The 13,434-nt window shown below is 29.3% G+C and overlaps 1 long non-coding RNA gene across 1 annotated transcript in view; it reads right to left on the bottom strand.

Annotated features, from left to right (window-relative positions):
- The window catches only part of LOC148307159 (uncharacterized), a 78,647-nt gene that overhangs the window by 9,920 nt on the left and 55,293 nt on the right, over nt 1-13,434 (bottom strand). Inside the window, exon 2 of the long non-coding RNA XR_015837892.1 lies at nt 10,918-10,968. This is a non-coding gene — a long non-coding RNA (uncharacterized LOC148307159). The remainder of the gene's footprint in view (nt 1-10,917; nt 10,969-13,434) is intronic.

Below are 13,434 nucleotides of genomic sequence, written 5' to 3'. Positions count from 1 at the left end.
GATAAAGCTTATAATAATTAGAGAAAAACATGGCACGATCAAGTATGCCAAATACTTGAAAGTGGTCAGGTTAGGAGTCATAACAATCGGCGGGTATGTATGAGGAGATGCATGAACGTGGAGGAGGCGAAGAATGTTTGCAAGGACAGAGTGGTGCGGCGCTCTATTCTCTCTGCCTACCCCTGCGGCGAAGCGGCGTGATGGTTAGTTAGTTAGTTAGTTTTATAATTAGAGTAATATATTGGAGAAAACCTAGATTTGTGAAGTATTTTCAGACACTCAAAATGTCCTGTTTTAAGGTGGGTACACTTGTTTTTTTTTTGCATTTTATTTTCAATTACCAAACCTGGAATTGGATTTTCCCTTCCATCATCCCCTCCCTAACCGCGCGCCATAAATTCCCGCTTCCCTCGCGCACACCTCCCTTATTTCATGTTTCGGGAGAGCTTATTGGATGTAACCTGAAAAATGTAACACGACATTCCTTCATTACGAGAGGGATGCAAATAAAACAAGATTTCTCTCCTTTACAACCCTTGTACCCAATTTTCTTTTAAATGAACCCAGGTTTTTTTTTCTCCAAAACTTCTGTACCTCTAATAAATTGATAAAATAATAATTAAATTCTATAATTAAAATGTAACTTTGTTTTAAAATCACTATAAATTTTTAATTATAATGTCTACCGGTTTCGAATCAAACCGCTTCGTTATCAATACTAATTTATACCGATTAGTATTAATCAGTCTTGATAACGATAAAATTCCGTAAATAAAATGTTACTTCGTTTTAAAATCATTATAAATATTTAATTATAACTTAATTATAATGTCTACCGGTTTCGAATCAAACCGCTTCGTTATTAATACTAATTTATACTGATTAGTATTAATCAGTCTTGATAAGGATAAAATTCCGTAAATAAAATGTTACTTTGTTTTAAAATCATTATAAATATTTAATTATATCTTAATTATAATGTCTACCGGTTTCGAATCAAACCGCTTCGTTATCAATACTGATTTATACTGATTAGTATTGATCAGTCTTGATAACGATAAAATTCCGTAATTGAAATGTAACATTGTTTTAAAATCACTATAAATATTTAATTATAACTTAATTATAATGTCTACCGGTTTCGAAGCAAACCGCTTCGTTATCAATACTGATTTATACTGATTAGTATTGATCAGTCTTAATAACGATAAAATTCCGTAAATGAAATGTTACTTTGTTTTAAAATCATTATGAATATTTAATTATAACTTAATTATAATGTCTACCGGTTTCGAATCAAACCGCTTCGTTATCAATACTGATTTATACTGATTAGTATTGTCCGCCTCCGTAGTGTAATGGTCAGCACGCTCGGCTACCGTTCTGGAGGTCCCGGGTTCGATTCCCAAGGGGGGTAAAATAAATATATGTGATTTTTTCACTGTCATATTTATTCAATATTACCCTGGACTGGTACCTGAAGCGGAGGGCTGATCACCTTTCCTTCATGTGTAAACCATCAAGATGACACTTCGTTTATATGACGCAGTGCCCTATGCACCATTGGGGTGCGGATAAGGGTTTTATTATTTATTATTATTAGTATTGATCAGTCTTGATAACGATAAGATTCCGTAATTAAAATGTAACTTTGTTTTAAAATCACCATAAATATTAATGTCTACCGGTTTCCAAGCTTCTTTATCAAAACCAGTAAACATTACAATTAAGTTATAATAAAATATATAAAGTGATTTTAAAACGAAGTTACATTTTAATTATAAAATGGAAAATCACAAAGTTAGTGCTTGAAATATAAATTATAATCAAATTCTAACTACAACATTTAAAGTGTGTCCAAATACTTGTTCAAATCTGGATTATATCTAACTATAGGAGTTATTTTTCATATTATCTTTTGACATCTCATTAAAGATGAAGAAGATGGAACTAATGTATGTATAGAACTTCCAAGAATTTGAGTAGTGTGGTTGTCAATAATGGGTAAAATTGGTGAATGTTACACGTGTGTAAAGTGATCACTTAAACCAGCATGACGGTCGTCAGCCCCGTAGATGCCTAGACCTACATATTCTTCTACATTTTTCTTGAGATGTTAAAAAATAATAGTATTGCTTTTATGAATATCATATTTAAAAATCATTTTTGTAGTACACCTACCCCAATCTACTCTAATCGATAAAAAAAAACCTGTATCGGAAATTAATATATAATAAAACAGCCGTAAATACATTTTCCAGGAAGCAAGATGATTTAGCGTACACGTAAAAGATGTAACCGATAGAAATACCCCTCCATTATGACCCACATTCGCGTCACGGCACACCGCGTGGATGTATCGCCGGGCGCTCTAAGCGATTGGTTATCGACAAGGGATTTTCACCCTTAATTTAACACGACACCTTTGCATGTTTGCCTTAGTAAATTTCACTAAACAATGTATCCAATTCTGATCATAGGAGAAGGTGGGGTTAGTTTGGAAAAGGGTCGAGACGGGTCAGTTTAGACACTTGGGGTGAGATGAGACGGATGGACATTTGAGGTAGGGTAGTGATTTTTCTCATTTTAATTCTCATATACACCTAATGATGCATAGGGCACTAAAAACTGAGGAAGATTGAAAAAACACATAAGTTAATAATTAGTATTGTAAGTTAAAAAAATAAACTCTTTCTTCTAATAATAAATGAATATTTTAAAATAATAATAATAAAACCCTTATCCGCACCCCAATGGTGCATAGGGCACTGCGTCATATAAACGAAGTGTTATCTTGATCGTTTTACACATGAAGGAAAGGTGATTAGCCCTCCGCTTCAGGTACCAGTCCAGGGTAATATTGAATAAATATTACAGTGAAAAAATCACTTATATTTATTTTACCCCCCTTGGGAATCGAACCCGGGACCTCTAGAACGGCAGCCGAGCGTGCTGACCATTACACTACGGAGGCGGACATGAATATTTTAATGTTTATTATTGAAATGCTTTGTTTTAGATCTCATGAAAACAATATGACGAGAATATTTTCACATTTAATATAAGAGATCGCATTTCGACTGCATTCAGTCTACATTCGTCCATCTTTTACCAACTCCATACTTTCATACAGAAGTGCTGGTACCAGAAATCCGTTGCATACTGCCAGTATCACTTTCGCTGCAAGGCTTTTATTTTATTTTTTTAAGGAATAACCCGCAAAGCCTCTATTTGAGTCTTGTCTGCAGGTAGGATAGTAAGGATAGGGAAGGTAAATGTGAAAAATACATCACAAACAACCAGACCAATTTTTTAAAAAATGTTTTACTAAAACAAATGTCACTGTTCTCTGTTCCTAGCATTCTCTCTATTCTCTTCACCATTATCAATTTTTCCATCCCTTAAAAACATGCTATCCATTTGGGTTTATACGAAATTATCTATCTGTTCCCCTTTTACATTTACACTCAGTTCATTGTCTCTCTCAAAAACATTGACATTTTGAAATCTCAACATAGATGAAGAAGAATATGGAAGTCTGGGCATTTCCAGGGCTTACGACCGTCATAGGTTTGGTTAAGTGATCACTTTGCACCCATGTTTTTAATATTTGCTAATTTTACCCGTGATTGACAACACACTTCTTTTATTTTTTTACAAAAATATTAATAATATTACTATCGTCCGCCTCCGTAGTGTAATGGTCAGCATGCTCGGCTACCGTTCTGGAGGTCCCGGGTTCAATTTCCAGGGGGGTTTAATAAATATAAGAGATTTTTTCACTCTAATATTTATTCAATATTACACTGGACTGGTACCTGAAGTGGAGGGCTGATCACCTTTCCTTCATGTGTAAACGATCGAGATAACACTGCGTTTATATGAAGCAGTGCCCTATGCACCATTGGGACGCGGTAAGGGTTTTATTATTTATTATATTATTATATAACCACTCACCGAGATTTTTATGTCTACCGGTTTCGAGACGTACTCGTCTCTTCGTCAGGACAATCACTACCATAGCATGCAAACAATACTACCCTTCACTACCATAGCACTATTTACACACTGACAAAATACATACACAACTAAACGAAATGTTTAACACATGCGATTTTTGGTCGACCCGATGACCAACATGCACTAAAGGTATCAGCACAAACATGCGTTACGAGCCGAGGTTTTAAACATGCACAACACAACACACTACTCAAATTCTTGGAACTTCTATATATATTGTTCAAATTCAAAACATATTGCTTGAATTAACTTGACTTCACTAGAGACGTGGCATGTGAGAAGCTTTTTATTAAGTAGAAACTCTTCCATTTGTATGTGAAGTCCGAATCCTGTATTATATTCACTAGAAAAACTATATTCACTATTAAAAGCTAGAAAATATCATTTTCATTTGTATTTAAGCTTTTAATTTGAATACTTAATTTATTTATAACATTTGAGAGTCAAAATGTATTTCTTATTGAGGATTATACAGCTTTTTGAACAAGTATTTGGACATACTCAAAATGTAGAGGATATTTGGTTCAGTCCGCCATATAGTATTTCTTTTATCGAAGGCTAAGATAATTCTAGATCGGCCGATAAAATAAATGGGACAAGACAAGATAAAACATGACCGTGTGAACCCAACACTCCCTGCGGCCTGAATACTGAATAACTTTCAGTTTCAGGAAAATAATCACTGAAAAAAAGACGATAGTATAGGGAGTCTTGCTTTGATTTTGTTCTCCATATTTATTATCAAAGCTTTGAACTAAACATTGAAAAGGGAACCGAGAATCTTATTAATTTTTTTATTTTTTATTTCATTTTATTCCAATACAATACTGTAATATAATTTTTTACAAAATTATATTATTTTCTAGAACGCCTCACTTAGCCCGTGAAGAGACGTTTATTTACATCATTTAAAAATGTATAAGAGAATATATATATATATATATATATATATATATATATATATATATATATATATATATATATATATATATATATATATATATATATATATATATATATATATATATATATATATATATATAAATATATATCAGTGTATCAGTGTATGTATCTAGACAATTGTTTGACAAACATTTTCTATTCAAGGTACACCTACCAAATAAAGAAATTTCAGAGGTGCATATATACCATATTATGAACATTTTTAAAAGTAGACTCAAAGTTAAATTTAGTTGGTTATTTAGCTCATCATTAGAAATAAGGTATCAAATTATGGTAGTGTGGGTTCGAACCGAAAAACTCTGACTTAAGAGTCCGCGACACTACCCACGGGACCACAACCCGACACTAGACCAAACTATTACAGGTCGAAAGCTTAGAAAATACACAAATTTCCTAGTTTTTTGTCAAAGGAATACCTCGTATAAAAAAAATCTCGCTAACGACCCAATTAAATTACAGTCAGTCACAAAGCACGCTTCGCTCGGTAATTTTGATGTCGAAACAAAATTATCAAACAATGTTTGTGTATCTAATTTCTTATATAATCAACATTTGAGCGATTCAATAATACCCCCCTGAGTCACACAGCGCTTAGGGGTGGTTTTCAGCGAATACTGAAAATAACACATTCATGAAAAATAACATCACGTTAGATGTATCTACTCGGGCAATATCGACCCGTCAAACCCAGTTGCTATTTTTCCAACACAAAATTTGAGTGGACAACGTTAATGGGCGATTGGATGAAGTAGTGGATTACTTTTTGGCATCTCAACATAGATGAAGAAGAAAATGGTAGTCTGGGTATTTACATACAAGGCATTACGATCCGTAAAATGGTGAATTCTTTTAATGATAGCGTGTACCATGCACCATTCTACTTATGGTTGATAACGACATGTCATTTTTTTGGGAATATATTATAAATAAATATATAAATATAAATATATTTATATATATATATATATATATATATATATATATATATATATATATATATATATATATATATATATATATATATATATATATATATATATATACATATACAGTATAATTTTTAATTTTCAGAATGTGGAATTTCCAGATACAACGAAATATCATTTAAAATCGCATTCCGAAAACATGCACAACTCAAAATTGTCGATTTTTGATTTATGACGTTCTTGAAAGGAGTAAGCGATATCTAATCATGCTAAACATGGAATATTGTCTAGCCTCACACTAGCCTGATGATGTCGGTTACGACGAAACCCGGTTGCTGGTTAAATTAAATTAATGTGGAAAAAACTATAAACTTAGTGTTATTTTATTCTACCTTCTACTATTTTTACTCTACAGAAAAAAAATATTTGAAGCACTAAAATTGTGAATTTCCATTTTATAATTAAAATATAACTTTGTTTTAAAATCACCAGAAATATTTTATTTTAACTTTATAATGATGTTTACCGGTTTCGAAGCTAACCGGTAGATATTATAATTAAGTTATAATAAAATATTTATAGTGATTTTAAAACCAAGTTACATCTCAATTACATATTATTTATTTTTTAACTCCTAACTATTCAATAAATCTTTTCTTTTCAAATCCATATAATATTTTTTTAATAAAAAAACGCTGTTTTTAGGAAAAAATGAGTTACGTAAAATTACCTACCTAGGCTTGGAGAAAATTAAGTTACGACTTATCGAATACTGTTCCTTTATAATATGTGGTAGGAAGATACAATGATTTGGATTTACTCGTAATATTTTCCTTCACAAAGGAAGTATCTTTATTGATTATAAAATTCTTTGTTACCTATGTTATTCTATAATGCGTCTTTGAATTCAATCATGCCGGCAGATATCGCGATCCTTTTTAAGTACATACTTGAGGAAGATCTCAGATTATTACGAGCTGGACAAAGGAAGCCATGCGAAATTCTCAGATCTTCCTTTATTTAAAAAGGAAATAATAAAAAAATAAAAATAAACTTTCCTTTGAGGATTTCCGACTTGGTGAATTTTTATCTTTGTTCAAAAGTGGTGTCTTTTACGAGAAAATTACTTCTCAGCGAATAAAAATTCCCAAGTAGGTAAATTTTTATAAAACACTTATCCGCACCCGACGGTGCATAGGGCACTGTATCATATAAACGCAGAATTCTCTTGATCATTAACACATGTCGCTCACTCCTTTCAAGAACGTCATAAATCAAAAATCGTTAATTTTCAGTTGTGCATGTTTCCGGAATGCTCAGAAAATGTACTATATCCCAGCAAAAGAAGCATATTTTAAACTTAAAATTTACCCTCTACAGGGCAGAAAGTGTTGCTATTTTGAAAAAAAGGTATTGTTCATTTTTTTTTAGTATACTTAATATTTTTAAAATGGAGAAAAAACCTTCAGGTTTTACCTTAAAAGATCTGTTGCATACTAAAAAGTTCAATAAGTGGCTTTTTATTTATTTTTAATACATTGTATTATATTTTGAAACTTTTAACACGTTCTCCTGAAAAATCAAGTTTTTTTAATTTATGACGTTCTTGAAAGGAGTGAGCGATGTGTTTTATGTTTCGGCATTCACTTTGTGGTAAGACATAAAGAAATTATAAAAGAAAAACACTCGTTTTTTACCACTTGAGTTTTATTAATTTTCTTGAATGTTTTTCGCAGATACTTTGTGGCACATTTTATAAACTTAATAAAATAAAAACAACTTTGTTTTAACCACTTTTTATTGGTACTCTTTATCCAACCGGTTTTTAAGTAAGTAAGTATGTCAATGTTTTAGAATTTAGTACATAAACCCTGATGATGACAAGGTTGTTGTCGAAACCGGTTGGGTAAAGTGTATCAATAAAAAGTGATTAAAATAAAGTTGTTTTATTTTATAAAGATTATTATTCTTTTATTTAACCGACTAATTTTGGAAGCTATGCTTCCATATTCAGGTCTAAGTATTACATATATTTAGACCTGTCTACCTATTTAGACTAGTCGTTAAAATAAAATATATATGACTCAAGTGGTAAAAAACAATGTGTTTTTCTTTTATAATAAAAATTATACATGGAAAACTTTCAAGGCGGTGCCTTAAATAGCTTTTTATTGGAAAAACATACACTTTTTACCCCAAAGTTTATAAGTAATCAGAATTTCCAAGAAAATGGTTTCTTGATTCATAATTCGCCAACATATCTTCGAAATTTCATGAGTATATATACTGCTTTACTAAACGCAAAGGAGTTCGCACAATTTAGTCAATTCGGGAAATGAGTAATTTAGCATTTAGCATTTAGAGGGTGCATTATTACTACTACTACTACAACAACCATTACGCAAATTCTCTACAGGGGTAGGCAGAGATGATTGTCATGATATAGCTTTCTTCTCGACCATACATTTTGTAGATATAAAGATCTTCTAGTACACAATTATGATACCCGATTTACCCACAACGAAGGGTTGATGGTACCAAGAATTAACAATTTTTTTTGACAATTACAGGAGTTATTTTCATATTATTTTTAACGTCTCATCAAAGATGAGGAAGAATATGGAAGTCTGGGCATTTACGGGGCTGACGACCGTCAACAATAGATGTCTAGTGAAGTTCTAGTGATTCAAGAACAAGGTTTCTAAATTGGTTCATATATATAGAACTTCCAAGAATTTGAGTAGTGTGGTTGTCAATAATGGGAAGAATTGGTGAATGTTACACGTGTGTAAAGTGATCACTTAAACCAGCCTATGACGGTCGTCAGCCCCGTAAATGCCCAGACCTCCATATTCTTCTTCATCTTTGATGAGATGTTGAAATTAATAGATATATACGATATTATTTTTTACATCTCATCAAAGATGAAGAAGAATATGGAAGTCTGGGCATTGACGGGGCTGACGACCGTCATAGGCTGGTTTAAATGATCACTATAGACATCTATTGGTGAGATGAAAATAAGCATTTTGTTGAGCAGAAACTCTTTTTATTAGTATGTGAGGTCCGAATCCTGGATTATAATCACACACATGAGAAACGTCAGAAAATATCATTTTCATTTTTATCATTTAAGCTTAAAGTTTGACCAGATAATTTATTTGCAACATTTTGAGTGTGTCCAAATACTTGTTCACAAATCTGGATTATCTCCAATTATAGGAGTATTATTTATATTATTTTTTGACATCTCATCAAAGAAAAGGAAGAATTTCGAAATCTAGGTAATAAGCCATTCAAAAGCATAGGTAATAAGCTCTATAAATACCCTGACTTCTACATTCTTCTTCGTCCCTGTTGACATATCAAAAAATAATATAATAATTAAAGATAATCCAGATTTGTGATAAAGTATTAGGACACAGTAAAAATGATGTAACACACTTTTTCTGCATTGACTTACAGTTTCAAGTCACCCTGTATCACCATAAACCTTTTTTGCGCTATATTTGGATACGAGACCAGCATAATTAGGTGCTCGTGTGGCGTAGTGATGTAATAGAGTCTGGGATATACCCCTAGCACCACAAATTGTAGAATTGTAGAGGAATGAATCGTAATGTGAAATGGAGAGCGGTTATTAGATTCCGCCTGCTTCTCAGTCGCTGTGGAAAATCGAATCAGTGACTGAATTCACCGTTCCAGTGTTAAATTAAGTGGAAATCCACCCTACTGAAGCGCTGAAAACTACCCCCGATGGCGAAACGGAAAAAAATCAATATGTACAATGCTTCTTATCTGTCAAAACGTGGGACACTTTCCACGGATGGTTGGAAGCATTTATGTAAAAAGGAATAATTTTATTTTTTAGCTAAAAATAATTAATAAATAAAAAATAACATTTTTTATTTGTTATTTATAGAAACAGATGGTGGAATTTCAAATTATGTTTTTGGGTTATATATCCAAAATTAAGCAGAAATTAAATATTGTTTTCGGCGCATTCTCCGAACCTAAGACTATATATATATATATATATATATATATATATATATATATATATATATATATATATATATATATATATATATATATATATATATATATATATATATATATATATATATATATATATATATATATATATATATATATATATATATATATATATATATATATATATATATATATATATATATATATATATATATATATATATATATATATATATATATATATATATATATATATATATATAAAAATATATATATATATATATATATATATATATATATATATATATATATATATATATATATATATATATATATATATATATATATATATATATATATATGTATATATATAAATATATGTATATATATATATATATATATATATATATATATATATATATATATATATATATATATATATATATATATATATATATATATATATATATATATATATATATATATATATATATATATATATATATATATATATATATATATATATATATATATATATATATATATATATATATATATATATATATATATATATATATATATATATATATATATATATATATGTATATATATAAATATATTTATGTATATATATATATATATATATATATATATATATATATATATATATATATATATATATATACATAAATATATTTATATATATTTATATATATATATTATATATATATATATATATATATATATATATATATATATATATATATATATATATATATATATATATATATATATATATATATATATATATAAATATATAAATATATATATATATATATATATATAAATATATGTATATATATATAAATATATATATATATATATATATATATATATATATATATATATATATATATATATATATATATATATATATATATATATATGTATATATATATATATATATATATATATATTTATCTATTTTTATTGATATATCAATATTGTCTCACCTTATATGATATGATGTTGATTGGTCCAATAGAGGAAGTAGATTCCAAAATCTGTAGAAAAAATCACCAAATTAATATTTATACACAACAGTCCCAAACAGCTCTTTGAATTGTCAACGCGTTGCTGTTTTTGGTTCGGTGTGAGCAAACGCAGCACCCATTTCGAAAGCAACATACGCACACTCAAATCATTGTTGAATAAATGGTGTTTAAAATGTATTGATGCAGTTTGAGTGTGTCCAAATACTTGTTCACAAAATCTGGATTCTCTCCAATTACAGGAGTTATTTTCATATTATTTTTTTACATCTCATCAAGGATGAAAAAAAATGTATATTGATGCAGTGGCGATACGTCGAGATATGTTTTTTTTTAAATTTATTAGTTGCCCTAGAAAATTTTCCTTGCGTATTATGTACAAAGATTTTTAGCATATTTAGTTTATATGTATTAAAAAAGAAAGTGGATGTGTTTAGTTTATAATAAATTCATAAAGTTCCTTAAAAACAATGCAAAAAATACAACAATACAATAGATACAATGGATTCAATATCTTATATATCAATCAAGATTCGCCACATAGCTCATTTATTTATTTATTTATACTTCATTTACAGAAAAGAAATAACTTTTTTATTTCTTTTATTTATTTGGGTCAACAACAGCAACATATCGCTCACTCCTTTCAAGAATGTCATAAATCAAAAAATTTGATTTTTCAGGAGAACGTTTTTAAAGTTTAAAAATATAATACAATGTTTTAAAAATAAATATCACGCCACTTATTGAACTTTTTACTGTTCAACAGATCTTTTTAGGTAAAACCTGAAGGTTTTATTCTCCATTTAAAAAATATTTAGTTTTAAAAAAAAAAAAATTAAACAATACCTTTTATTCAAAATGCAAAAACAGCACTTTCTGCCCTGTAGCGGGCAAATATTAAGTTAAAAATATGCCTCTTTTGCTGGGATATAGTACATTTTTTGAGCATCCCGAAAACATGCACAACTGAAAATTGACGATTTTTGATTTATGACGTTCTTGAAAGGAGTGAGCGATATGTAAAAAAAAAACAATTAAAAGATAAACATTGAACAAGCCACAGTTAACCACAGAAACATAAAGATTAGTACAAAATATTTAGTGTAGATCTAGCAAATGAAGGAATGTGTGTGTGTGTGTGTGTGTGTGTGTGTGTGATGTTGATTCTAGTAGGGACATACATACAATGCAGAGAAGCATAGTTTTTAAAGATCCTGAGAGGAAAATTTGCTCACCATTCGACTTTTCAACACAGATTTTCCGCTATTGAAAATGTCAACTTAGCCAAGTTGTACTTATTGCTTATATTATATATTAAACATGAGTTGTACTTATTGCTGAAAAGCAATATCTTTGAATCAACCGAAAACACACTAATGATATTGGTCAAAACGTTTGAAACCATATTTAGCTGTTTGCAATCAGAGGGTAGATGGTACTTGAACATTTAAAAAACATAAATTACAAATTGATGATAATAATAAGGAAGGCAAAGGAAGAAGGGAGTTTTGGGAAGGAGGTAGGGGGAAAAACTAAGGGAGGTGGTTTGATGGACAGTTTGGAATTTATTTATTTATCCGATTCGTCTTGTCATATTTTCTAAATAATAGACTAATAAATCCGATAGATTCTACGACCTATTGCCTAATCAATTTCCGTATATCATATATTATATCGCTCACTCCTTTCAACAACGTCATATTTCAAAAAACTTGAATTTTCAGGAGATCGTTTTTAAAGTTTAAAAATATAATAATATGTATTAAAAATATATATCAAGACACTTACAGAACTTTTTACTGTGCAACAGATCTTTTTAGGTAAAACATGTATGTTTATTTCTCTATTTGAAAAATATTTAGTATATTTAAAAAATAATTAAACAATACATTTTCTTCAAAATGCAGAAACAACACTTTCTGCCCTGTAGCGGGTAAATATTAAGTGAAAAATATGCCGCTTTTGCTGGGATATGGTACAGTTTTTTGGGCATTCCGAAAACATGCACAACTGAAAATTTTCGATTTTTGATAAATGACGTTGTTGAAAGGAGTGAACGATACATGTTTTCCGATTTTATTAATTTTAATAATAAATCAATTTTATGTATAAAAAAATTGGTGCACCTCTTTTAATTCTTAATTTAGCCGATAGCCGACCTTAAACAGAAAAAGTTTTTCAGAACACTGTACTAATTCATTACCAAATATGCCTTTATGTCTTCTATATACCACTGACACTTATGATTATATTAACAGGATTATTCTCAGTATGGCTCCCTTTTCCTGGTGATACTTAGAGGCGTGTAAAGTAAAGAGGATCATTATTTTTATCGCCTAACTTTATGTCTCGAAATGGCGTTTGTAAGTATAAAAGGACGCGCAGAGCTATATCAAGTACATGAGCTTAAATTCAACACAGTAGATGTACTTTTCATAACATTTACTTATTACAAAGTATTCTTCTTTTAACCCT

The sequence above is a fragment of the Brachycentrus maculatus genome, unplaced genomic scaffold (genome assembly GCF_059751285.1).
Source record: "Brachycentrus maculatus isolate JH-2025_06_01 unplaced genomic scaffold, ASM5975128v1 h1tg000206l, whole genome shotgun sequence".
NCBI classification, from domain to species: Eukaryota; Metazoa; Arthropoda; class Insecta; order Trichoptera; family Brachycentridae; genus Brachycentrus; species Brachycentrus maculatus.
This window is presented reverse-complemented; position numbering and strand designations above follow the sequence as displayed.